Source organism: Oryctolagus cuniculus, chromosome 16, assembly GCF_051225735.1.
Source record: "Oryctolagus cuniculus isolate XC-2025 breed Fujian yellow rabbit chromosome 16, ASM5122573v1, whole genome shotgun sequence".
Taxonomy (NCBI): Eukaryota; Metazoa; Chordata; class Mammalia; order Lagomorpha; family Leporidae; genus Oryctolagus; species Oryctolagus cuniculus.
In genome coordinates, this window is record NC_142882.1 from 7,903,132 (window position 1) to 7,930,263 (window position 27,132).

The 27,132-nt window shown below is 38.9% G+C and overlaps 1 pseudogene; it reads right to left on the reverse strand.

The window, feature by feature from the left end:
- Nucleotides 1-12,333: 12,333 nt before the first annotated feature.
- Nucleotides 12,334-27,006, reverse strand: LOC149121445 (vomeronasal type-2 receptor 116-like; annotated as a pseudogene).
- Between the last annotated feature and the right edge of the window lie 126 nt (nucleotides 27,007-27,132).

Below are 27,132 nucleotides of genomic sequence, written 5' to 3' on the forward strand. Positions count from 1 at the left end.
ATTTTTCTGCATTCATGTATGCTCATCTGTGTGTGTTTCTACTAGACTGGAGAGGCTGTTCCAATGATCTTCAATCTAACTCCTTTCTGCCAAGCCACCTCCTCTTCCATGGAGTATAGAATCATTCTTCCCTGGGGCTCTGCAGCTGAGGTCTTGTGTCTGGGTGAAAAATACAAGATGGAAATCCTATTTTTGGCCCATCTTTTCTACCCCCAGGTGCTTTGATGATATCAAAGTCTATGGATAGCAAGATCCTAGAGACAAACTGCTATTAGATTTGATCCAAAAACTTTGCTGTTTAATATGACACAAATAGACTGCCTCACAGGGTGCAATGGGAGCTGTCAGGTGAGAACCTAGAAAGGCCAGTCTCAATCAGCACTTAGCCAAGAGCATTCCAGCATCAGACTCCCCAGAGGACAAAAGAGGAAGGGGCAGCCCCACACACCCAGTATCCAGGGCAGCCACAGAACATTTCCTTGTTTCCATACAGATCTCATAGAAATCCTGTGCACAAAGAAACCCACAAGTACAGGTTTCCCAAGTACTGTGGCCCCACTCATTACTCTCAATTCAGAGATTCCTAATCAGTACATCGACATCAATGTATCTTTATGTTCACATATCCATGTATGACACCTATCCCGAATGTTCTAACATTCGCACTAATTCCATGAAGATTTACACCTAAAACCATGGGTATTTCTCATTTAAGCCCTTATGAGGCCATGGGAGCTAAGTGCCAAAGTCTCCATTTTCACCCTAAAGCAGAGAAATCAGCTGGAAATCATCTCTATTCTTACCATGATAACCACCAAGGGCAGAATCATACCCTACAGATATCTATGTATCTGGAGTGCAAGTGGTTTTCAGGACTACTCTCTAGAATACCATCATGGAGAATACATATCATTATTCCACTGCCAAAACTTGTGGATTGTGCAACAAAAAAGCAACCCCAAAGTAACCTAGAAACTTTAGGCAACGTGATGCATCAACAGTGGCTCATCAATTGTCCATTTTATCCTACTATTCTACTGTCATGAGAAGCGTGGGAGTTCAGCAGAGATGGAACAGGACCACACAGAGGGAGCAAAGAGCCACTGAGCGACAGAAGAGGTGTGAAGAAGAACCCAAATGGGGTAACTGATGTAACACCATCCCCCCCACCAGGTGTACCAGGTGTGATGTAATTTTACGAGACCCCAGAGCTGTGGTTAGCAGTGGGCAACTGTTTGAAATTCCCAGAGGGAAGTTATGGGAAAGGTCAGAGAACTAGGGCATACTCCTTCCCACCTATGTCTCCCCCTCCAATCAGCTGGGAGAAGCCATATTATCTGTTTACATCTCCGAAAATAAACACAGTGCTACCATATTTGCCTTCTGTGTGCATATCCATTGACTGTGGGGCTACTTCACTGCACACCTGCCTCCCAGAACAAGGATCACAACATTTCAGAGTACTTTCGCCCACTACCACCACATGAGCTATATGACAGTGAGAAGTTCTAAAGACTGAAATCCCTAGCTCATTTCACACAACAGAGCCTGGCCCAAGTACGCAGGGCTTAGTACACCAGAGCCCTTCTATCGGCCCCCATCACCATCCAGAAGCAAGCAGGACTTCCCGAGGTGTAACTACATATTTCCACTGGCAACGTAGTCACATAGCAGAGGGAAATCTTGCCACAAGCACCAAGACACATATTAAAGAGGAAAGAAATTGGAAGTGTCAAAAAACAAGGGGAAAAATTTTAATAAAACTAAGGATGATAGTATTAGCCCCAGAATGGAAGATTACATCAGCTCTTCAGTAATAGAAGCAGAAGAGCAAGGGATTGAAGATATTCCAGAAACAGATTTCAGAAAACTAATCATCAGAATACTTAGAAGCAATCAGAAACACATTCACAACCTAAATGAAATGTGCTCCCAGGAAATTGAGATATTGAAGAGAAATCAGAATGAAATTGAGATATGAAGAATTCAGTAAAGTAAATAACAATACAGTGGTCTAGTGTCAGAAAAATCCTCAAAGAGAAAGAACATCAGAACTAGAAGAAGCTCTCCTCAGTAGCACATTTTTTTTGTAGGTACTTCAGAATTTTCATGAAAATAGAATGAAAAGCTAATTTTAATTTGCTACAAAAATGTACAACCCACAAATAGTTTTTTCATAATATGAATTTTCCATAGTGTTTCTATAGATCCTTGTATGGATACATTTCAAGAATTTTTGCACCAAAGTAAACTTATCGTTTCATTCCATTTTCTTTTTTTGTAACTTTTATTTAATGAATATAAGTTTCCAACGTACAGAATATGGATTACAATGGCTTCCCCCCCATAACGTCCCTCCAACCCGCAACCCTCCCCTTATCCACTCCCTCTCCCGTTCCATTCACATCAAGATTCATTTTTGATTCTCTTTATATACAGAAGATCAGTTTAGCATACATTAAGTAAAGATTTCAACAGTTTGCTCCCACACAGAAACATAAAGTGAAAAATACTGTTTAAGTACTAGTTATAGCATTAAATCTCAGATCTTAAAATGTGCCCGAGAGAAATGCCAAATTACATTCAGAGGGAACCCAAATAAACTCATCCCAGTCTTCTCTTCACAAACCCTACAGGAAAGGAGAGAATGGCAAGATATATTCCAAGTCTTAAGAGAAAAATCACGGTCGACCCAGATTACTATACCCTGAAAAACTCTCATTTATGAATACATGAGAAAAAGGATCTTTCACAGCAAATAGAAATTGAAACAAACTTTTTTAGTACATGCCCAGCCCTAGGAAACATGCTCAAACATGTGCTGCACACAAACACAGAAACAGGAACATCACTGGAAAAGGACATAATTACCCAGCAAAAGAACAAATGAAATCCAAAGTGAATAAACAGAACAATTTACAGAAAAATGGAAGGGCAAAGTCGGTACATAACAATAATACTACTGACTGTAAATGGTCTCAACTCCTCAGTTAAAAGACACAGACTGGGTGAATGGATTTAGAAGAAAACTCATCTATTTGCTGCCTACAAGAAACACATCTGACCAAAAAACATGCTTGCAGACTGAAAGTGAAAGGATTGAAAAAGATATTCCATGCCGACAGAAACCAGAAAGAGTTGAAGTGGCCATCCTAATATAAGACAAGATAGGCTTTAACACAAAGACCACCAAGAGAGACAAAGAAGGACACTATATAATGATCAAAGGATCAATTCAACAGGAAGGTGTGAACATTATAAATGTATATGCACCCAACTACAGGGAACCTGACTACTAAAAAGAAATGTTAAAAGATTTAAAGGGATATATAAATTCAAATACCATAGGAATGGGGGACTTCAATACCCTACTCCAGAATGGACAGATCAACAAAACAGAAAATCAGTTACGAAACTTCAAATTTAATCAACACCATAGACCAAATAGACCTAGCAGATATCTACAGAACTTTTCATCCTACAGTTGCAGAATACACATTCTTCTCAGCAGTGCATTGAACTGCATACTACGCCATAAAGCTAGTCTCAGCAAATTAAAAAGAATTGAAATCATACCATGCATCTTCTCGAACCACAATGGAATGAAGCTGGAATTTGGCAACTCAAGGATCTCTAGAACATATGCAAACTCATGGAGACTGAACAACATGCTCCTTAATGAACAGTGGATCATAGAAGAAATCCAAAGAGAAATCAAAAAAATTCTGGAAGCAAATGAAGATGGCAATACAACATATCAAAACTTATGGGATACAGCAAAAGCAGTGTTAAGAGGAAAGTATATAGCAATTGGTGACTACATGAAGAAACAACAAAGGTACCCTACAAATGAACTATCTATTGGGACATGCTCAACCTGACATGCCTCAAATGGTAGAGTTAGAAACCTGCCAGGGGATTCCAATTCAATCCCATCTAGGTGGCATGTACCATTGAAATCTCACTAGTCCAAGTGATGAATTTCAGTTCACAATTGAACATAATGATAGGTCTAAGAGTCAGAGACCATATAAAAAAGACTAGTGTCTGCTAATACTATCTGATAGAATAGAAAAGGAGAGAAGGATACAACATGGGAAGCAGGATGCACAGCAGACTCATAGAATGGCAGACGCCCAAAACAGCACTCTGGCCTCAGAATTAGCCCTTAAGGCATTCGGATCTGGCCGAAGAGCCCATGAAAGTATTTTAGGCATGGAAAGCCAAGACACTCTTGCAAATAAAAAAAATGACCTAAATGAAAGATCTCGGTGAGTGAGATCCCAGTGGAAAGAATGGGCCATCAAAGAAGGAGGTACATTTCTCTGAAGGGTGGAGAGAATTTCCACATTTACTATGACCTCATTTAAATAAGATCAGAGTCGGCAAACTCAAAAGGCTTCCATAGCCTTCACAACTCATGACAAGAGCCTAGGGTTATTACTGACACCATAAACAAGAGTGTAAATTTGTTAAGTCAACAACAGGAGTCACTGTGCACTTAATAGTCATGTGGGATCTGTCCTTAATGTGTTGTAAAATGTGAATTAACACTATAACTAGTACTCAAACTGTATTTTACACTTTGTGTTCTGGTGTGGGTGCAAAATGTTGAAATCTTTACTTAATTTATACTAAATCAATCTTCTATATATAAAGATAATTGAAAATGAAAAAAAATAAACGAACTATCTATACACGTGAAGGACTTTGAAAAAAAGCAAACTAAACCCAAGACCAGTAAAAGGAAAGAAATCATTAAAATTAGACAAGAAATCAACAACACTGAAAGCAAGAAAAAAATACAAAACATCAGCAAAACAAAGAGCTTGTATTTTGTTTTGTTTATTTATTTATTTGTTTATTTATTTATTTATTATTGACAGGCAGAGTTAGACAGAGAGAGAGAAAGACAGAGAGAAAGGTCTTCATTTTCCATTGGTTCACCCCCTAAGCAGCTGCTATACCCAGCGCTGCGCCGATCCAAAGCCAGGAGCCAGGTGTTTCCACCTGGCCTCCCATGTGGGTGCAGGGCCCAAGCACTTGGGCCATCCTCCACTGCCTTCCTGGGCCACAGCAGAGAGCTGGACTGGAAGAGGAGCAACAGGGAACAAATCTGGTGCCCCAACCAGGACTAGAACCCAGGGTGCCAGTGCTGCAGGCAGAGGATTAGCCAAGTGTGCCATGGCGCCGGCTGGTTTTTTTAAAAAAATAAACGAAATTGACACACCATTAGCCCAACTAACCAAGAAAAGGAGAGAGAAGACTCAAATCAACAAAATTAAAAATGAAAAAGGAAATGTAACAACAGACACAAGAGAGATAAAAAGAGCTGTATGTACAAAGAGCTGTATGCCAACAAACTGGGAAAGCTAGAAGAAATGAATAGGTTCCTGGACACATACAACTTACCTAAACTGACCTTTGAAGACAGAAAACCTAAAAAGACCCATAACTGAGATGGAAATTGAGTCAGTAATAAAGACCCTCCAACAAAGTAAAGCCCAGGACCAGATGAATTCACTGCACAATTCTACCAAATATTGAAAGAAGAACTAACGCCAATTCTTCTCAAGCTAGTTAAAACAATTGAAAGGCATGGAATCCTCCCAAATTCCTTCTATGAAGCCAGCAACACCTTAATCCCTGTATATGGAAAAGATGCAATAGAGAAAGAAAATTATAGACCAATTTCCCTGATAAACACTGATGCAAAATCCCTCAACAAAATCCTGGCCAGTCGATTTCAACACCAAATCAGGAAGATCATTCACCCAGACCAAGTGAGATTTGTCCCCGGTATGCAAGGATGGTTCAACATTCACAAATCAATCTATGTGATACATCACATTAACAAATCAAAGAATAAAATTATCTCAATAGAAGTAGAGAAAGCATTTGATAAAATACAACACTCTTTCATGATGAAAACTCTACACAAATTTAGTCTAGAAGGAACAGTCCTCAACATAATTAAGGCAATTTATGACAAACCCATGGCCAGCATCCTATTGAATGGGGAAAAACTGGAAGCATTCTCATTGAGATATGGAACCAGAAAAGGATGTCCACTGTCTCCATTGCTATAAATATAGTACTGGAAGTTTAGCCAGAGCCATCAGGCAAGAAAAAGAAATGAGAGAGATTCAGATTGGTAAGGATGAAGTCAAAATATCCTTATTTGCAGATGGCATGATTATATATATAGGGGAACTGAAAGACTCCACAAGGAGACTACTGGAACTCCCAAAAGAGTTTGGTAGAACATCAGGATATAAAATCAATACACAAAAAACTACAGCCCTTGTATACACAGACAATGCCATGGCTGAGAAAGAATTTCTAAGATCAATCCCATTCACAATAGCTACAAAAAAGTAAATACCTTGGAAAAGATTTAACCAAGGAGGTAAAAGATTTCTATCATGAGAATTACAAAACTCTCCAAAAAGAAATACAAGACAACATTAAAAAATGGAAAAAACTTCCATGTTCATAGATCAGAATAATCATCATCATCAAAATGTCCATTCTTCCAAAAATAATTACAGATTTAATGCAATACCATTCAAAATACCAAATACATTCTTCTCAGATGTAGAAAAGATGATGCTGAAATCCGTTTGGAAACCTAAGAGGTCTAGGATAGCTAAAGCAATCTTATACAGCAAAAATACAGCCAGAGGCATCACAATACCAGATTTAAAGACATACTACAAAGCAGTTATAATCAAAACAGCATGGTATTGGTACAAAAACAGATGCATAGACCAATGGAACAGAATAGAAATGCAGAAATCAATCCAACAATCTATAACAGCTAACTTATATTCATTCAAGTAGCTAAAACCACTCCCTAGAGCAAGGATAGGGATTTCCACATGCAGAAATATGAAACAAGGCCCCTACTTTACACCTTACACAAAAATCCATTGAAAATGGATTATAGACCTAAATCTATGACCCAATACCATCAATGTACTAGAGAGCATTGGGGAAACCCTGCAAGACATCAGCCTAGGCACAGTGTTCCTTGAAAAGACCCCAGAGGCACAGGCAATAAAAACCCAGATTAACAAGTGGGATTACATCAAATTGCAAAGCTTCTGTACGGCAAACAGGAAAGTAAAGAAGCAACTAATAGAATGGGATAAATTATTTGCAAACCACACAAGTGATAAAGGCTTAATAACCAGAATATATAAAGCGATCAAACAACTCAACAATAGCCAAGCAAGCAACCTAGTCAAGAAGTGGGTAAAGCATGTAGACATTTCTCAAAAAACGAAATCCAAGTGGCCTACAGACACATGAAAAAATGCTCAGGATCACTAGCCATCAGGGAGATGCAAATGAAAACCACAGTGAGGTTTCACCCCACTCCAATTAGAATGGCTCTCATACTGAAATCTACAAACAAAAATGCCAGTGAGGATGTGGGGAATAAGGTACCCTAATTCACTGCTGCTGGGAATGCAAACTGGTAAAGCCACCATGAAAAACAGTTTTGAGATACCTCAGAAATCTGAATATAGCCCTACCCTAGGATCCATCCATCCCACTCCTGGGAATGTACCCAAAGGAAATGAAATCAGCAAATAAAAGAGACATCTGCACCTGTATGTTTATTGTAGTTCAATTCACAGTAGCCAAGATATGGAATCAACCTAATGCCCATTAACCAAAGACCAGATAAAGAAACTACGGGGCCAGAGACACAGCTCACTAGGCTAATCCTCCACCTGCGGTGCCAACAACCTGGGTACTAGTCCCACTCAGGGCACTGGATTCTGTCCTGGTTGCTTCTCTTCCACTACAGTTATCTGCTGTGACCCCAGAGTACAGTGGAGGATGGTCTAAGTGCTTGGGCCCTGCGCCCGCATGGGAGACAAGGAGAAGCACCTGGCTCCTGACTTCAGAACAGCACGGAGCGCCGGCCACACCACTCCAGCTGCAGTGGCCACTGGGGGGGGGTGAAGCAATGGAAAATGAAGACCTTTCTCTCTGTCTCTCTCACTGTCCACTCTGCCTGTCCCCCCCCAAAAAAAATAAATAAATAAAATAAAAAAAAAAACAGAAAGAAGCTATGGGATATGTACTATATGGAAAACTATCAGCAGTTTAAAAGAATGAAATTTGTTCATTTACAACTAAATGGATGAATCTGGAAAATATCATACTTAGTGAAACAAGCCAGTCCCAAAGGGGCAAATATCATATCTTCTCCCTGATCTGTGACAGCTAACAGAGCACCCAAAAGGAAACATGTAGAAGTGAAATAGACACTATGAGAAGCAATTACTTGAACAGCCCTTGGCTTGACTGTCGAGGAACACTTTATTATTTCACTTTATCTATTACTTCATTCTTTTTTCTTCCCTACTTAATGCCATTTGCTAAACTCCTTACTTAACCTAGAATTAATCACAAATGTATTATCAATTGAAAATAGATTCCAGTTAAAAATAAGAAAGGGAATGAAAGAGGGAGGAGCTGTACAGATCAGCACACATTCACACAGACCTACCCCTAATGGTGAAGCTAAAAATGTTCCATGGACTCCAAATCCCTTTTAGCTGGGTAGCACTGTTCCCATCTTATGTGTAAAAGTGATCATATTAAATATGGATTGGTCATATACATAGGAACATCAGACAAAGGGATCACATAAATAAGACCAAGTGCCTAACTCTACCGTTTGAGGTAAGTCAGCTTGAGCATGTCCCAAATTGCACATCTCTTCCCTCTCTTATTCCCACTCTTATATTTAACAGTGATCACTTTTCAGTTAAGTTTCAACGCTTAAGGATAACTGTGTATTGATTACAGTATTCAACCAAAAGTATTAAGTAGAACAAACAAACAAAAAAAACTAAGAGGGTTAATGTATTAAGTTGTTCATCAACAGTTAGGGCAAGGGCTGATCAAGTCACCGTTTCTCATAGTGTTCATTTCACTTTAACAGGTTTCATTTTTGGTGCTCAGTTAGTTGTCACCGATCAGGGAGAACATATGATATTTGTCCCTTTGGGACTTACTCCTCATGTAGGATCTCTGTCCTTAATGTGCTGTACATTGTGATTTAATGCTATAACAGTAGCCTAACAGTATTTTCCCTTGGTGTTTCTATGTGGGTGCAAACTGTTGAAATCTTCATTTAATATATGCTAAACTGAACTTCTGTATATAAAGAGAATTGAAAATGAATCTTGATGTAAATTCTAGGGGAGGGGGGAGGGAAAGGGGAGGGTTGTGGGTGGGAGGGAAGATATGGGGGGGAAGCCATTGTAATCCATAAGCTGTACTTTGGAAATTCATATTCATTAAATAAAAGTTAAAAAAATACCAAGTGCCTGATAACAACAATAGACAGAATTACAAAGAAGAGAAAGTTCCAACATGGGAAGCAGTCCACACAGCAGACACATAGAATGACAAACACCCTAAACAGCACTCTGACCTCAGAATCAGCCCCTGAGGCCTGACTGAAAACATGATGAGAGAATTTCAGGCATGGAAAGTCAAGACATAGTGGTAAAAACGGTTCTTCATGAAGGATCTGTGTGAGTGAGACCCCAGTGGAAAGAAAGAGCGATCAAAGAAGGATGTACTTTATCCTGAAGGGAGGACAGAACTTCCACTTCACATATGTCCCTGAATAAAAAACTGACAGGGTTTGTGAATTCAAAAGGCTTCCATAACCTTGGAAGCTCATGTTTAGAGCCTCAGGTGATCACTGATGTCATAGCTAAGAGTGTCAGTTGTTAAATCAACAACAGGAGTCACTGTGCACTTGCTCCCCATGCCTCTGTCCTTAATGTGTTGTAATACAAAAATTAAAGGGAAAACTTGTCTTCAAACTGTGCTTCATATTGTGTGTGTCTGTCTGGGTGCAAAGAATCGTAATAGAAAACGAATGGGAAAGGGACCAAGAGTACAGGTGGGAGGGTGGGAAAGGGCACGAGAAACACTATAACCCTAAAAGCTGTATATATGAAAATTTGTATTCATTAAATAAAAACCTTGAAAAATAAAATAAAAATAAAAAATAAAAAATAATGGAAACTGGAGGTGGGCTGTGGTGTAGTATAGTAAGCTTCTACAAGCAGTGCTGGCATCCCATATGTCAATGGCTTGAATCCTGGCTGCTTCACATCTGATCCAGTTCCCTGTAAAAGCAAAGCAATAGAAGCAAAACAGCAACAAACTAAACATCCAGTTAAGAAATGGAAAACTACTTCAACACTCATTTTTAAAAAAGAAGAAACTGAAATGGCCAAAAGCACTTGAAAAAAATGTTCAGAACCACTAGCCATCAGGGAAATGAAATCAAAACCACAATCAGGTTTCACCTCACCCGTCAGAATGGCTTTCATACAGAAATCAACAACCAACCTATGCTGGAGAAGATTTGTGTGAAAAGGTACCCTAATCCACAGGTGGTAGGAATGTCAACTGATGCATTCATTGTGGAAGAGAGTATGGAAATCTCTGAGAGCTGAAAAGAGATCTGCCATATGACCCAGCCAACTGTCTGCTAGGAATTAACCCAAACAAAATGAAATCAGCATGAAAAGGGTCATCTGTACCCCCATGTTCATTGCACCTCCATTCAATATAGCTAAGTATGGAATCAACCCGGCTATCCATCAACTGATGAGTGGATAAAGAAACCATGGTATATATACCCTAAGAATATTAATTAGCAGTAAAAAAAGAAATCGTGTCTTTTATAATAATGAATTCCTACAAGTAATTATCATTTTGTCATAAAAAATGTAAATACCTGCAATAATGTGGAGGCCCCTTGAAAACACCATGCAAAATGAAAGGTTACCTAAATCCACTGAGTCCAATATTTCATTTATATGAAACACTCAGGACCATTAAATCCACAGAAACAGGAACAGATTGCTGGTTGTGTAACTGGCAAGACAAGTAACTGAGAGTGACCATTAATGGATAAGGAACCTGATTTGAAGTGATGAAAATATTTTAAAATATGACAGAGATAACAGTTGCACAATAGAGTGAAAGGTCCAAATGTCATTAGATCAGTTTAAAATTGTTACTTTCTTTTGAATTATTTTCAGGTCGAGATGTAAAATCACTTTCTTTTTTCTGGTATTGGCAAAAGTAAATCTAAAGCCAAATCAATAATGAACAGAAATGAGCAGATGGAAAAGAAGTCTGCATAATCACTTCTATGTATAATGAAAACTTGATGTATGATTATCACATCATTTCAAATCCATACGAAATGGTATAAAATTAAGGAGTTCCAGGAAAATGCATTATACACATTAAAATGATTTAACATGTCTAATATTTCCACTGAAATACTCCAAATATATTATAAAGCCAACTTTAATAGTAAATGAATAATGAATAAATAAACACACTAATGAATGAATAAAAACAGCAAACAGGGGCAGACACTGTGACACTGCAGGTTAGCACCCTGGCCTGAAGATCCGGCATGCCATATGGGGGCCGGTTCGAGACCTGGTGCTCCATTTCTCATCCAGCTCTCTGCTATGGCCTGGCAAAGCAGCAGAAAATGGCCCAAGTTTCTAGGACCCTGCACCAGGAACCCCTGGCTCCTGGCTTCAGATCAGTGCAGCTCTGTCCAATGTGGCTAATAGGGAAGTGAACTGAATAGATGGGAGACCTCTCTCCTTCTGCCTCTCCTCTGTCTATGTAAACTCTTTCAAATAAATGAATAAATCTTAAAAAACAGCAAACATGTAACTCATTTTATTAAAATATGAATAATGCAATGTCCACCAGGTGACAATGAAAACACCGAAATAAAAAGCTTCAAGGAGAGCCTTGATCTGAGATTAGTTTGTGTTTGTGAACATGAAACACAGGCTAAGAAATTTATACACAGTATTATTTTTGAAGAAAGGAGGATTGCGATCAGCATGAGGGTGTAGTGGATATAACCACCACTTGTAACTATGACATCACATGTGGGTGACAGTTGAAATCCTGGCTGTTCCACTTGGAATCCAGCTCCCTGTTAATGATCCAGAAAAAGCAGTAGAAGATGGCCTAAGATGCTGACACTCCAATGGACAACTGAAATGATCTTGCTTTGGATGAACCAGCACTGGGCCACAGCAGATATATTCAGTATTTATCACCAGATGGAAGGTTGCTAAAACTCTCCCTTTCTTTTCTGTGAATTGGTGCATCAGAACAAAAACATTTTAAGGGAAGCATAAACTGTTCATAAGAAGGTTACATTCTGAAAGTTATTTTATAACATCACAATGCAAAATCGGTTTTGTAAATCTTAGTCTCTAACAACTGAAAACTGTGAGAGCATTAAGAGCTAAACCTGAGAACATTTGTTTCCTTGGAAACTATTCTGTCTCTTAATCCTTTCAAAGCATTCTTCTCAGGTCTTAGGAGAATAATGTAGCACTTGGGGACAAAGATGCAGCCTAGGAGACCTGCACCAGAGGACAAGATGGAGAAAACCTCCACAGCCACCATGACCTTCCCCTTGGTGCTGTGGTAGACAGGCAGGAAGGTCACCCAGACACTGCAGAACACCAGCATGCTGAATGTCAGGAACTTGGCTTCATTGAACTTGTCAGGCAGATTCCTGGCTAGGAAAGCCACAGTGAAGCTTGCCAAGGCCAAGGAACCCAGGTAGCCAAGGACACAGTAGAAGGCAGTGACTGAGCCCTTGTTGCACACCAGGATGATGTGGCCATGCTCAGAGTAGGCATCTGTGTCAATAAAGGGAGGAGAAGTCCCAAGCCAGATGGCACAGAGAACCAGTTGGATCAGGGAGCAGATGGGAATAACGGAGTTAGGTACCCCTGAGAGCAACCATTGTCTCATCCTTCCCCCTGGGGCAGTGAACTTGAAGGCCAGAAGCACAGTGATAGTTTTGGCCAGGACAGTGGAAACAGCCATGGTGAACACCACTCCAAACGTGGTCTGCTGGAGGACACAGGTTGTTGTGTTGGGACGACCAATGAACAATAAGGAGCAGAGGAAGCAGAAGATGAGGGCGATGAGTAGGATATAGCTGAGACAACGATTGTTGGCCTTGACTATGGGAGTGTCTCGGTGCTTCACAAAGACCCCAAGAACCACAGCGGTGAGGAGAGAGAAGCACAGAGCTGTGCAGACCAGGGTCATCCCCAGGGGCTCTTCAAAAGACAAAAAGTCACTTTTTTGTAGAAGCACTGGTCTCGCTCTGTGTTGGCATACTGAAAATCTGGACAGTTCACACATTGGTCCATATCTGGTGAGAAATGTACAATAACATCATCCCAAGTTCAGTTATTCCTGATACACAAGTACATTCTAGAATACCCAACATAGCTAGTTTAGGCAAATAGTCCTTATTTAATGTGAAAAACAGCATATAAAAATGACATATAAAATTACTGGCAATTATTTATGTCCATCTTCCTCATGTTAGCCAGAGTTAACACTTTGTCTTTCTAAGTACCTTTCATAATGATGAGTACATTCTCTTTTTCTCCTAACCAAGCCCTAAGGGCTAGTCTCTGAACCTATTCATGGTGCTTTAAAAACATACCTTAGCCTGTGTTATTTTAACAAGACAAATTCATTCTTCATTGTTTCTTTGGATTGGGAACTGATGATCAAGGTGCCAGAGGTTTGCATGTGTGGTGAGGGCTACTCTGCCCTTATACAGGGCACATTCTGATGCATGCTCATTTTGACAAGAGCAAGCAGCAGCCCTCAGTTTTTAAGTTTTTATTTAATGATTGCATTTTTCATACATTCACCTTTAGGAATATAGGGGTTCTTTTCCCTATACCCACCCTCCCACCCCAACTCCCATCACACCTCCTTCTTCCTCTTCCTCTACCATCTCCTTCTTCATTATGGTTCATTTTTAGTTTGATTTTAAATACAGAGGACCAACTCCATGTTAAGCATAGATTTCAACAGTTTGTATCCACACACACAGACCACATATAGGGCACAGTTTGGGGACAAATTTTGCAGTTGATTCTCATAGTACAACTCATTAGGGACAGAGGTCCTACATGGGGACTAAGTACACAGTGACCTCTGTTGTTACTTTAACAATTAACATGTTTATGTATGCATGATGTCAGTGATCACCGAGGCTCTTGCCATGACCTGCCAAGGCTATGAAAGCCTTTTGTGACCAGAGGCTCCATCGGTATTTGGACAGGACCATATGCAAAGTGGTTGCTCTCTCCTCTCTTCAGAGAAGAGTACATCCCTTTTTGATGACCTTTCCTTTCAACAGAGGTCTCAAGAGATCCTCCATGTAGTCTATTTTTTTACTGCAGAGTCATGGCTTTCCATGCCTGAAATGAGCCCTTCTTTTAATGGTGTTATTTCCTCTGTACTCTCATGGCCTATTCAACCACCCAATGGTTGCAGTCTTTGTTTTAATGAGTACTCATTTATTTATAATTTACATGAAAGTCAGAGTTTCAGAAAGAGGAGGAGAAGCAGAATGGAGAGAGAGAGAGAAAGAAGGAGAGGAGGACAGGGAGAAAGAGACAGGGAGAAAGAAAAAGAGGTAAAAAGAGGAGGGGAGAGATCTTACACCCAAAAGACATTAATAGCTGGACCTTGTCTGTTTTGAAGCCAGTAACTGGGAGCATCTTCTGGGCTTCCTGTATTGGTGTGAGCTCTGAAACTTGGGCCATCTTCTGCTGCTTTCCCAAGCATCAGGAGAGAGCTGCATTAGAAGTGAAGCAGCTGGGACTGAAACTGCTGACCAACAGGGATGCTACCATCCCAGCCAGAGGCTTAACCTACTATACCACAGCACCGGCCCTAGGTTCCCACTCTTAATATCATGGACTGGGAGATATACTTTGTGAATTTGGGTTGCACAGAAATCACCTAGCAATCTCACTAAAACATATCTCTTTAAGGTAAAATCTGGATTATGTCATGATAGGGGAAAGCTCTGATTGACAAACCACATTACAAGGCAAATGGTCAGGTTCTAGAGAAACACAAAAGAGCTGTACACTTGATACCAGCTGGATTACTTGCCACCCTTGAACGTTTTCATCAAAGAACACACTAGGATGCTGCCTGTAATCAAAGTCAGTCTGTAGATCAGTTTGAAACTTACTGGCATATTTCCACTTTCCTGTCTTTTTATCCTTAAACATGAATTTTATCTCCAGTCCTGTCTGTATCCTCTTATGTTCAATATATTGTTCCATTGATGACTGATGTCTCAACTTGCAGGTTTCTTTCAATATTTAGTTAGTCTTTCCTTTGGATAGTTCATACTTTTGAGACATTACATGTGCCATCTTTTGTAGCTTTGTTTTCCAGAATTGGTAAGGAAAAGTAACTGCTTTGTCCAATTTGGTATACCAGCAATACTTAATTCAATTACCGATTCACTGATTTCAATACACCATCCCAATATCACTTTAAATGATGCCACTTCTATGTCTTCCTTTTTAGTAAGTTGAATGTCATTCTTTTTTGACAATATGCATGGAGCCGAACCTCTTGGGTAATTTTCTGTGTAAGTTACATTCTTTCATCAACTTTGTATCCAATCTTCAGCTGTAATTTCCATGTTTTGTAGCATTCTAAAATTCACTTTAGGATTGAAAGCTAATCCTACTTTTTGTCATGTTTGAGTGGTTTTGTTCTTTCTTTACAATTCATAGATCACTTAGATTTTATTACCTATTTTTCTTCAGTTATGCTAATTAATGTTACATTTTTCATGTACTATAAACTGAATTAGACTTTATGAAACTCTTTGGGCAAGATGTAGCCTATTTAAAAAATACTGTTGGATTTACATTGTTTGAGATTTCAAATGTATGAATTTATTTCAACAACAGTGTCTTACAATTTCATTCTGCTGAAATATCTGGCAGTATTTTATCCATCAACTTGAGACGTTCCCATAGAAGAAACAGAATTTTATATTTTCCTTTTCTCTATAGGAGTTGAGAAAGGAGTTCATATGAAAATTATTTATCACAATTCAAGTATTGGGAATTATTTTAATAACTGTGAGGATATTTGGATTTTTCAAATATTGCTCAACATATTTCATAATATTTCTATCTGGAAATATCTGAATTTAATCTATATTTATCAATGTATCAGAATTAAATTATTAATAAGCTCTAATATTAGTATTTTATATTTAAATAGACATCTTCATTTCTCTTTGTGTATAGACACACACACACACACACCCAGTAATCTTATTGTTCACACTGTTCCATCTTGCTGAGATCCATAAATCTTTCTTGTTTATGATCACCAACTTTAAATTTTTCCAATGTTTACTTACTTCAGTTTCCTTATAATGTCCACATTTTACCTTCAAGGGCTTGTGCTGAATTTGCAGTCATTGACCTACCTTGGTATGCATACTTATTTTTTAAAGACAGAGTTACAGAGAGAGTTAGAGACAGAGTGAGGTCTTCCATCTGCTGGTTCACTCCCCAGATGGTTGCAGTAGTAGAGCTGTGCTGACCTGAAGACAGGAGATTCTTCAGAGTCTCTCATGTGTGTGCATTGACCCAAAGACATGGGCCATCTTCTACTGCTATCCCAGGCCACAGCAGAGAGCTTGATCAGAAGAGGAGCAGCTGGAACTAGAACAGGCACCCATATGGGATGCTGGTGCTTCAGGCCAGGGCTTAAACCCACTGTGCCACAGTGCCAGGTCCACTATGCATACTTATTACCGTGTATGTCAGCTTGTGTTCTTTTGATGTAAATTTTATAAATGTGTGTACATATGTAAGAATAAGAAGCTTCTTGAAGATTTATATTTTGAGCAGCAATGACTTTTGTCAAAGGCTAGTTTAGCCCCATTTATTTTATTTGATGTCTATTATACTCAGGATGATATGCTGTATGATTTCTAAGATAGTTTTCATATAACACACAGTTTGTTTAGAGTTGCACTTTCTCACTCCAAGCATGCTACACTTGAATTTGGGGACAGCATTTTACTTATACAAGCACAAAGAACTCAGACATGAGTTTTCCTATACTGAATTAGCACATACATCACACTACTTCCATGGACTGTACTCTGTTGCCAGAACCCTTCATTATCAATAATAAGTTTCAAAAAATTAGAATAATACTAAATATATGGTACAAATAACTACTCATACAACACAAGCAAAAACTGGAAAATATTTATGATACATGTGATAGCATAACTCTGATTCATAGAATAAATCTTATAAATGCCACACTGTTTTATGGGGTGATTATTCTCCAATCTTGGTTTCTATTCATTTTTTACCATATGCATATCATCCTGAACTCCAACATGGTCAGCATTTCAGAGACATTCAGTCTTTTATATGCTTTCAAAAATAATACAGATAATGTATTGTGGAAAGTTTTATCCTTCTGTGGATCATTATTGATTATAGGGATTAATTTCTACCTGAAGGTGAGAAGAGTATTCTCAGAAGTCATATTCCCCCTCTTTTTCTTTTCATGGATAAGTTGACAATTTAAGAAACAGGTGGTAACTTCTCCAAGAGGCAGGCACTGACTTACCTGTCTGATTGGAAATCTCATTCTCAGGACAAGGTGTGCAATCAAAACAACAGGCAGGCTTTCCCTCAAGAGGGGTTTTCCTGAATCCAGGGCTGCAACTCACACTGCATACCAAGCGTGGAATCTGAGAAAAATCAGATGAGTGTTGGTCATAGTTCAGACTATAACTTAAGTTCCAAGTAGAGGGTTTTCAAGTCCTGCAAACTTATTCACTTAAACTGTAAACACCTGTTTCTGACACAATGACAACATTCAATTTTATTTTCTTAAATAGATTAAAAAGACGTGGTGGAAAATGTGTGTGTACTGTCCATCCTCAGACACTAAAAACATAAGAAAGTATTTGGATTGGAAGGGGAGTGGTTTAATGTCTCTAAGTGTCTTTTGAATAAGCCATCCTGCACATATTCCCTTAGCAGTTGGGGGGTAACAATGTGTCATATGAACCTTATGATCAGTCCAACTTACCTCTGTAATTCCTGTGGCCCACTCTATCAAACTCTCAGAGAGAGACAACTGTTCACTCTGTGAAACATATGGGGAAAACCGTCCTACTTTAACCTTACGTCCAAAACCATATGGAAAATTCCAAAAGTTGAGAATGTCGTATTCAGCTTCCAAATTTCTCTTGTGATTCAAATTCACTAGGTCACCAGCTGGATTGGTAAACTGGAGGTTCTTCAGAAATGGGAGCAACTGAAAAAATGCATCATATTCTCATGAAGACTGCCCAAGTGATAACCCACCAAACGCAGGTTAGAGAAAGCCTCTCTTTGTCTATAATCACAAATAAACAATAGAACCTGTTTAGGGCCACCCAATGAATTGAAGTAAAAAAAAATAAACCTGATGAGAACTACATCAAGGTAAGTATGATTTCACTCATTTTTCTACAAAAACAAGGGGAGTCAAAAATATCTAGCTGTGAGATTCAGACCATTTCGAACAGTGCAGTCCAAGCTACCAACACTCATTTTCTCACTGTACCTAGCACAACTATCTGTAATAAAGTTACTAGAATAAAGAACTGTGCAAATTAAATGAGATCCCTTATGTTCATTGTAGATGAACATCCTCAGCAACATTTGGACCTCAAAATAATTACCGTACCTCTGAAGTTGAAAATGGAATAATACAGTCTAGGTATTTCACATGTCAAATTTAAATTGATAGAATTGGAGAATATTTTTAAGTCACAGCATTGATGCTTATCCAAATTACCTTCCCACTTTTCCTTGGAGCCCTTTTGCTAATGACAAATTACAGGCAGAGGCTCATTTTTATCTTGTGTTTTGGAGAAAGGTTCCCAAGCTACTTGGATTGAACACCTGCAGAAGCTCTTAAGGGGATCACTTTAGGAGAACATGTCAACAATGGAAACCAAGTTACCTGCCAGGGAGAAAGTGCCACCTTTGTCCCATTGTTCGCTGGCTGCATTTCTACCTCTTGTAGAAGCATCTCATGTATGCTGTGGGCCACAGCATACACAGCATTGTATATGTTGTAACTCCCGTCACTCATGGTCATATCAAAATGATGCGGAGGCAAGGATTCCAAGGAGGCATTCAGTGGACAGTTCTGCAAAGTTTTACAGGATGCCCCAGTAACTGAGCAATTAAAAGCCAGTGACCAGAATCTGGAGAGGTAAGAGTCTTCTGGGTACTTGGAAGGATTAACTGTCCGAAGAAAGTTTTTGAAACCAGAGATCTCACTATGGTGGTCTGAAAAAATGAGGGTCCCATGGAATGAGTTGAGCAGGAAAGGTACCTCAGAACTGGCAAAATCCCATTGTGAGGTGGTGACCCAGACTTTCCACATCATTAACTCCCTCCATGAATGAAAGCTGGTGCCTATGAGTGACTCCGTGACACAGAAAAGAATCACCACATTTGCTGATGATTTTAGGATCTGAATTTGAGCACTATTTTGGTATGAAATTTGTGACTCTACAGTGGCTGGGATCAATTCCACAAAATCTACACAGATGCCATTCTTCTGCAACTCTACTTTCAAATCAGTCATAAACTTAATACCTTTTGGGAGGTCTGAGATGACCAAACCCACCCAGGTCCACCCAAAATGGAGCATCAAGGAGACCATGCCATGGGCCAGAGAAGTGTCTTTGGGTGCCATCTGATAGAGGGAAGGGAACTGACCACTGTCACTCAGAAGAGGATCAAAAGGCCCAAGAGTCAGCTAAGGTAAAAGGCAAGAAATCAGTGTAAGGTTATTGTTGTAGTGTAAAATATTATTCCTGAAAAAGTTAAGCAGATATTGGAAGTGTCAGATTTTAGGATATTTCATTTACACACTCACCTGTGGAATTTTGTAGAGTTCCAGCAGGGTCCCCATTTGGATAGCAATGCTGCTTTCTGAAATTACAGCAACAGACTTGCTCTGTTTCCTACATGTGTAATTAGGAACGTACTTTTCCAGTCCCGCGAGCCAGATGAAGGGGTTCTCCATCACAGTCATATGAGTGTGCATGACATTATAGAGACCAAATCCCAAGGTCATGTTGGGTAAAAGATGGGGTTTTTTGTTGATCTCCTCAATAACGAAAACCAAGGCCAGAGCATACTGGTAGTTTTTGGACTGAAACCTGCATGAAAGGCACAAGGATCTTTAAGGGAAAAGCCTCCAATCCAGATTATCATCAATTCTGTGATTACTCTGACAGATGGATTGGTCATGGCTAAAAATTCATATGTTCTAATCCGTATGTGTAGATTTGCTGAGTACAGAGTGTGAACTGTTGTATTTGCAGGACACATGTCCTCACCAGAACCAAAGCTGCTACCAACTTATACTGGTTTCCAAGCCTAAATGATTCTGAAAAATAAGATCTGCTTTTACATCACAATGTCTTGGGTATGTTATCACATGGTTGTCCATGCAGCCAAAGAACATGATCTTATTTTTGGATGCATACCTCATCAATTTTAATCATTGCTGGCAACAGCTACCTCTTCTAAGTGTTTGTATTTGATATATAAAGTAAATACTACAACAGGTTCTGGAATGCCCTCTCTAAAGTTCATGCACAGCTAGAAGTACACTCCAGTTCTCAAAGTAAGCATGACAAGGAAAGTCACATCATCTTCAATACTGCCTCTAAATGTTTCCTACATCCACAAACTACAATGATTCTTCATCTTACCACATCATTAAGTGCTTTTTGAAATAGCAGTCTTACAATCATAAAGCTGCAGGTTGTAATGGGAAGAGACTATCTCACTTGAAGGCTATGTGATTGAAAAGAAGGATGATGGCAGAGCACTGATAATGGTAGATGGGAGTCTGTAATTGATCCTGAAAAATCTCTTCCCCATTAAACTTATCCATCAACCTCCATCACAAGCCATGAAAATGAAATCATATTCAGAGCTTGAAAGAAGGGAAATAGTGAAAAGGGAGGAGCACTTTAGAGAAGCTGGAAACACTCCCTGGGTGAACATGAATCACTGGGCTACGAGGCACCTGATGGTTTTCAATTAAGCCAGTCATGCATTTAGAACACTAAACATATGTTAAAGTAAATCACTATGAGTGGTATCAGTATTTACTCCAAACAGGCCTTCTTCACTCAAGTTTTCTTACAATATTGAATATAAATAGCCTTCCATGTGAAGGAAATGATGAATTTCTACTTTTCATTATGAGTGATATCAGTATTTACTCCAAACAGGCCTTCTTCACTCAAGTTTTCCTACAATTTTGAATATAAATAGTCTTCCATGCAAAGAAAATGATGCATTTCTACTTTCTAGGATCTGACATTTCACTAAGAATGCAAATGAGGAGCCCCTTGTATTTATTTCTGATGTCCTGTGTGTTAATTCCTCATGAATAGACTAGGTCATGCACACTGCTTGTTAAGGGTCACTGTGTGCTCCAGAGGAAGTGACAGTTTTTCAGTTCTTGGTTCTTGCTGTAACATAGTATGTATATATGTATGCATATTATATACGTATTCTCTCTATATATTTATGTATAGGTATACTATAACCATGCATACAATAGCTATATATATATATAGTGTTTTATGTATATATAGTTTCTATACATATTTGTTATCCAAATACGTCATTCATACTTTGTAGAATGAGGAAATTTGAAAATCATTGCTATGAATCAAATAAAATTCAGTTTTGTATTTCATATATCTGTTTCTCTCCTCATTACTATGACACTTCCATTGTTCCGCATCCTCTCATTTTTTTCTCCAGCTGCTGCCTTGTACCAAAATGCCTAGACGGCTCTTGGACACACTGGAATTTGTAAGAGTTTATCTCTTTTATGCTGTGTTCTTTATCTCTAAAAACAGTTTATCAGTAACTGATGTATATTCTAAAGTTGGTGAATCTAACATTGGAAGGTATAGCACCTAAATCTATTGACAGTTCAGTATTTCTTATTTTTCCAAGAATCATCAACACAGATATTTTCCATGGGTTTATTAAGATTTGATTATGATCTCCAGTTTGCATGGCATACATCTTGGAGGAATTTGAGCTCTATTCATAGCCTCTTTTCCTACTACTGGAAATTCACTATCTCCTGGTCTCCATCATTAAGGGTACACTTAAATGATGTGCTGCATGCATAACCATGGGGAATACTACTACTAATGAATAAATATTTCATGAATTGCATGCCATGTGCACATATCAAATTAGGTGAATTTATAAAAATCAATGTGAAGTGAATAATATTGTTATGCCAAGCTAGTATCCATTAGATTTTTTCTGCAGAGATCTTTGGATAAATGCCTAAAATACTTCATCAGTTGCATCACCTTGGTGGCACCAACTATACTTCTCAAATCCATTGGATTTAATGATACTGAAATGATCTATGTCCTAATACCTACCTTCTATCAAAGTTCTATGCAGCTGCAACCTACTTCCTGTAGCTTTACAGTAGAAACCAATTAGAAAATTGGCACCTTCATAAACAGGTTTGAAGAAAACAATTCCACTGTCTACAAGATACTATATTTGTAGGCATGAAATTTATATATGCTATATATGTATATGAAACATTTATATTTAGCTACAAATAAAGTATCTTTAAGAGGGGCAGAAACAGAATAATCCCCCTTAAGAAATCTATTTTGCCCAGAAAAGGCAGAATCAGAGAAACACTGTAAATGTAGTAGATTACAACCATTGAAATTATTATGGGTATATTCATCATTAAAATATAATTATTATATTTGTGCAAAGCTGTTGCCCTGAGATTACTTTTATATAGAAAAAAACTTTTTGAATCTTTTCTCCTTTACAACTGTAGAAGAAATGAAGTGTTCTCATTGCCCAAATCTAGTACGTAGCAGAAAAGAATGTGAGCACATGTGGAAGAGCTCATGTAACTCAGTTCATTCATTTCAGTGCATGGGTTCTGTAAGAATCTGCTACTGAGGCACAATAGACCCCTGAGCTGATGAAAGCAGACAGGGAAGGATAGGAGGATACCGACCAGATTCTGGTTCCACCTCTGATGAGATAACATTTCCTGAACCATCCATGGTGCCATGCAGAAAAAAATGTCTGCTTCATGCCCCAAATCAATTACCAGCAGTTTTTAGGAGGGACAGAAGATGGACAGGGCAGGGATACAGAACATATTTGCCTATAGAATTGCAGACCCAATAACAAGTAGCTAATATGCAAATAAATGGAAAATGATTATGGCAAGGAGAACTTACCAGCTGAATCTGCGATATTTGCTGAACCCCTTCATGATTATGGGAACCTCATATGTGTAAATGTGCAAAAAAGCAGCAATCTCAATATATCCATCCTTGTAAAATCTCTGTTCCATCTGGGAATAGCAGTCGGTACTATCCTGACAAGTCACAAGGGGAAACAGCTGCAGAAAGAGCAACAGAAAAATCAAAGGAAACATCTGTGAAAAACCCTATGATACAAGAGCAGTGGAACATGCAGGGTCATGCAGGTGGATACACAGTGTGTGTGTGTGTGTGTGTGTGTGTGTGTGTGATTGCTTGAAACAAGTCACTTTAATACTGCTCCATCTGACCTCTTTCCACCAGCTGTCCACTCATCCATGGGGGAACCTGAAACCCTTCCTGCCCTGAGGCTCTGAAGCTCAGGCCTTCTGTCCTGGTGGAAAACACAAGAAGAAAAACATGTTTGTGAATCATCCTCTTCACCCAGGTGCCAGGATTTCCTCCAAGTCCATGGATACAAAGACTCAAGGGAGAAACTTCTGCTAGTTGCATTTGGTCCAAGGGCTTTGTCAATAAACCACTCCATGAACTTTTGGCAATTATGTACTGGGATTGCATCAGAGGGCATGAAGGGAGGCATCAGGTGAGGCTTTCAGTAAGCTTTCAGACCAGAAATCTCCAGTGTCACACACTACAATGACTCAAAGTGCAACAGGGCAGCCTCCCTCAACCAGTGTTCTGGGCAGCCACAAATCACTTTGATAGCACATGGACCCCAAACCAATCCTGTTTACAGAGATACCCACTAGGACATGTGGTTTTCAATCACTGTGCAACCAGTAATCAGCCTGAATTCAGATATGTCCATTCTGCATTTCTAATCACTTCATCTTTAGTTGTAAAACATAAAAAACTTCCATGTTGCTGTTAACCAAGGTAATCCCATGATGATCTGTTTTTGCACCTACAACCTTGCTTGATACTCTCATGAGAACCTGGGATTATTTGAGTACTTATTTATAGCTTTTAACTCTAGGCAGAGAATACCAGCTGGAAGTCACCTCTTTATTCCCTCCACCACAAACACCAAGGTCAGGATCATGCCTGCAGACACCTGTACTTCTTGAATGCAAGTGACTTTCAGGATGCTTATGTAGGACACCATCAGTGCAGCTAGGTACTATTAATCCTTTGCCAAACCACAGACTGCACAACACAAGAGTGAACAAAATGGATTCCATGTCCTATAGGCAATAATGAGGATCAACACTGACTAATCATTTGTGCTTGTATACCTGTGTGAGGTATTGCCAATAGAATAAATCTAATAAGGGGGGTAGAGAGGGCATATATGAGAACTCTATTTTTCTACTCAAAAGTTTTCTAAACTCAAATTACTGTAAATGTGGTGCCTAATATTTTAAGGCAAACACATTTTTCATTGCTTAGCCACTGCTCTGATGCCATTAGGGAGATTTTGATTAGGGGTACATGCAAAGTGAGATGCAGTATAGGAACAAAATACCGAACAGAATTCAGTAACTTGCCTAAAAATGAAAATATAATTTCTTGACGAGTTAAACTTATTACTGATACATTGATGAAGCTTGTTTTCTATTCAGTGATACAAGAAAAATAAATCTAAATCAGAGAACAAGCATCCACTGTTCTCTCTAATGTGTAGGAACTAAAAATAGAGTCAATCTGAATGCACTTGATTCACTGAAAAGAGACTGGGAATGGAGAGGATGAACTCCATGCAATGAGGAGGCTTCAGGAAATCCATGGAAAATGTGTGTTATGAAACAGTTATGGATGAATTTTAAAAAATTGGCATCCAGATATATTCAATATTTTTGCTTAAGTGTTTCCTTCATATTTAACATTTTCATCTTCTATATCCTTAATGCTGCATTTGACATTTTTATAGTTTGTGATGAATGCTTCAATTTTAGAACTCCAGACTTATTTCAGGGAAATATATATTCTAATTGCATAAACTTATATGGAATCTGAGATCATACATTTATGTCAAATTGAACTTTAGCAACAACATCATAAAGGTTGATAATATTTTTCTATTTGAGACTTCTGATAATTTATATTGAAGTCCAATATCACGTAGGTTACTGCAAAGCAATTTCCAAAAACAAAAATATGTGGACATTTGAGTGGGTAGGTACAGAGTTTTCTGTGTGTACAGGGAACACACACACACATGAACTTACACTCATTCCACATCGAGAACACTGTCTCCAATGGACTATCCTGGACTATCTTCTCAGGCTCAATACACTTCAAATCAAAAGTAGAAATTGCTATAAGTACATTGTAGCATTAACGTCTTAGCAAGCAGTAAGGGGAACTAACAAAATCCACAATGCAGGGATGAGCTGGCATGTCAGCACTCACTGTATCAATTCTCAGTAACTCCAAATTAGCTGTGCTGGTATGCAAAGTCTACAACACAGCATTTTTAACCATTTTGAATTATGTACCAGACAAAAATCCCCACATCATCCATCTTCTAGCCATGCTTAATCTGATGCAGCTCCTCTGAATACAACAGAACATGACATTTTGCTAGTGTTGCCATTTATTGTAATCTATCATGAATCTGTTTCCACCATTATCCAACTAACCTAGGAATAATACTGCTGATTACTGAAGAGAGACCAAGATGGCTGAATGGGAAGGACATACTGTTTTAGGCTAGGAGATATAAAAGTAAAAGTGGAAGAAACACATTCTCATGGGAGAGTTAGAGAGAAAACCATAGTGGGAATTCTATGGAAGGAAGAAGAATGCTGTGGATCAGTGTGGAAGTTGCAGACATGCAATATGTTCAAGGACACAACAGACAATCCCAGCAGCCAAGAGCCAGAGAAAGCAACAGTGTTGGAGAGGGAGGGGAGATCAGACTGCAGTGCCTGAGCCACTGGTTATATAATTGGAGGGAGAGATTTCAAGAGTCAACCACCTGAGAGAAAATTGGAGAATATGGCTACATATCCTTCCAGATACATGTTTCCAACATACAAATTAAAAAACAGAAGGGACAATACAAATATCATCCAAACTGCATAGAGGAATTGAACAGACATTGCTGCACAAATAGAAGAGCCAAAGGCCTTACCAAGGGTGCTAAACATTAGTAAACTTGGAATACTATTCAAAATCACACTGAGATATCACCTCACATCTGCTCGATTGGCTACAATAATTTTTGTTTTTGAAGATTTTGAATGGAAGATTGAGAGAGCGAATGTGAGTGATACAGTCAGAGAGAGAGAGAGAGAGAGAGTATCTTCCATCCCATGGTTCACTCTCAAATGATCACAACAGCTGGAGCTGAGCTGATCCAAAGACAGGAGCCAGGGGCTTCTTCAGGTCTCCCAAATAGCTGCAAAGGACCAAAGACTTGGGCCATCTTCCACTGCTTTCCCTGGCCACGAAGGGCACATGCATCCTTAGGGATCTTTGGTAAATGTCTCCAACCATGATTATTATCAACTCCAAACCTAGAACTACTAGAGACTGAATGTTTTGTGCAAATATGTGGAGGTTGAAAGACTGCTCTGTAGCATGATCATAGTTGATGAGGTCTTTGGGTGGAAATAGCAATTTTTTATGGCTTACCTAGTTGCTTTCTTGGAATTTTCAATATGAGACTGCAGAGATGTAACAAACATCTCTGGAACAGGTGAAGACTGTGAGAAGAGGAAAGGAAAACTCTCTTTACTGGAGGCAGGAAACATGTCTTAGACAAACACCAACACCAACCTCATGTATATTGATCCTGGTCTTACCAGCCTCAGCAATTCTGAAAAATAAATTCCTTTTGTTAAGTCACAAAGTCATGGTATGTTGTTAAATGGAAACGA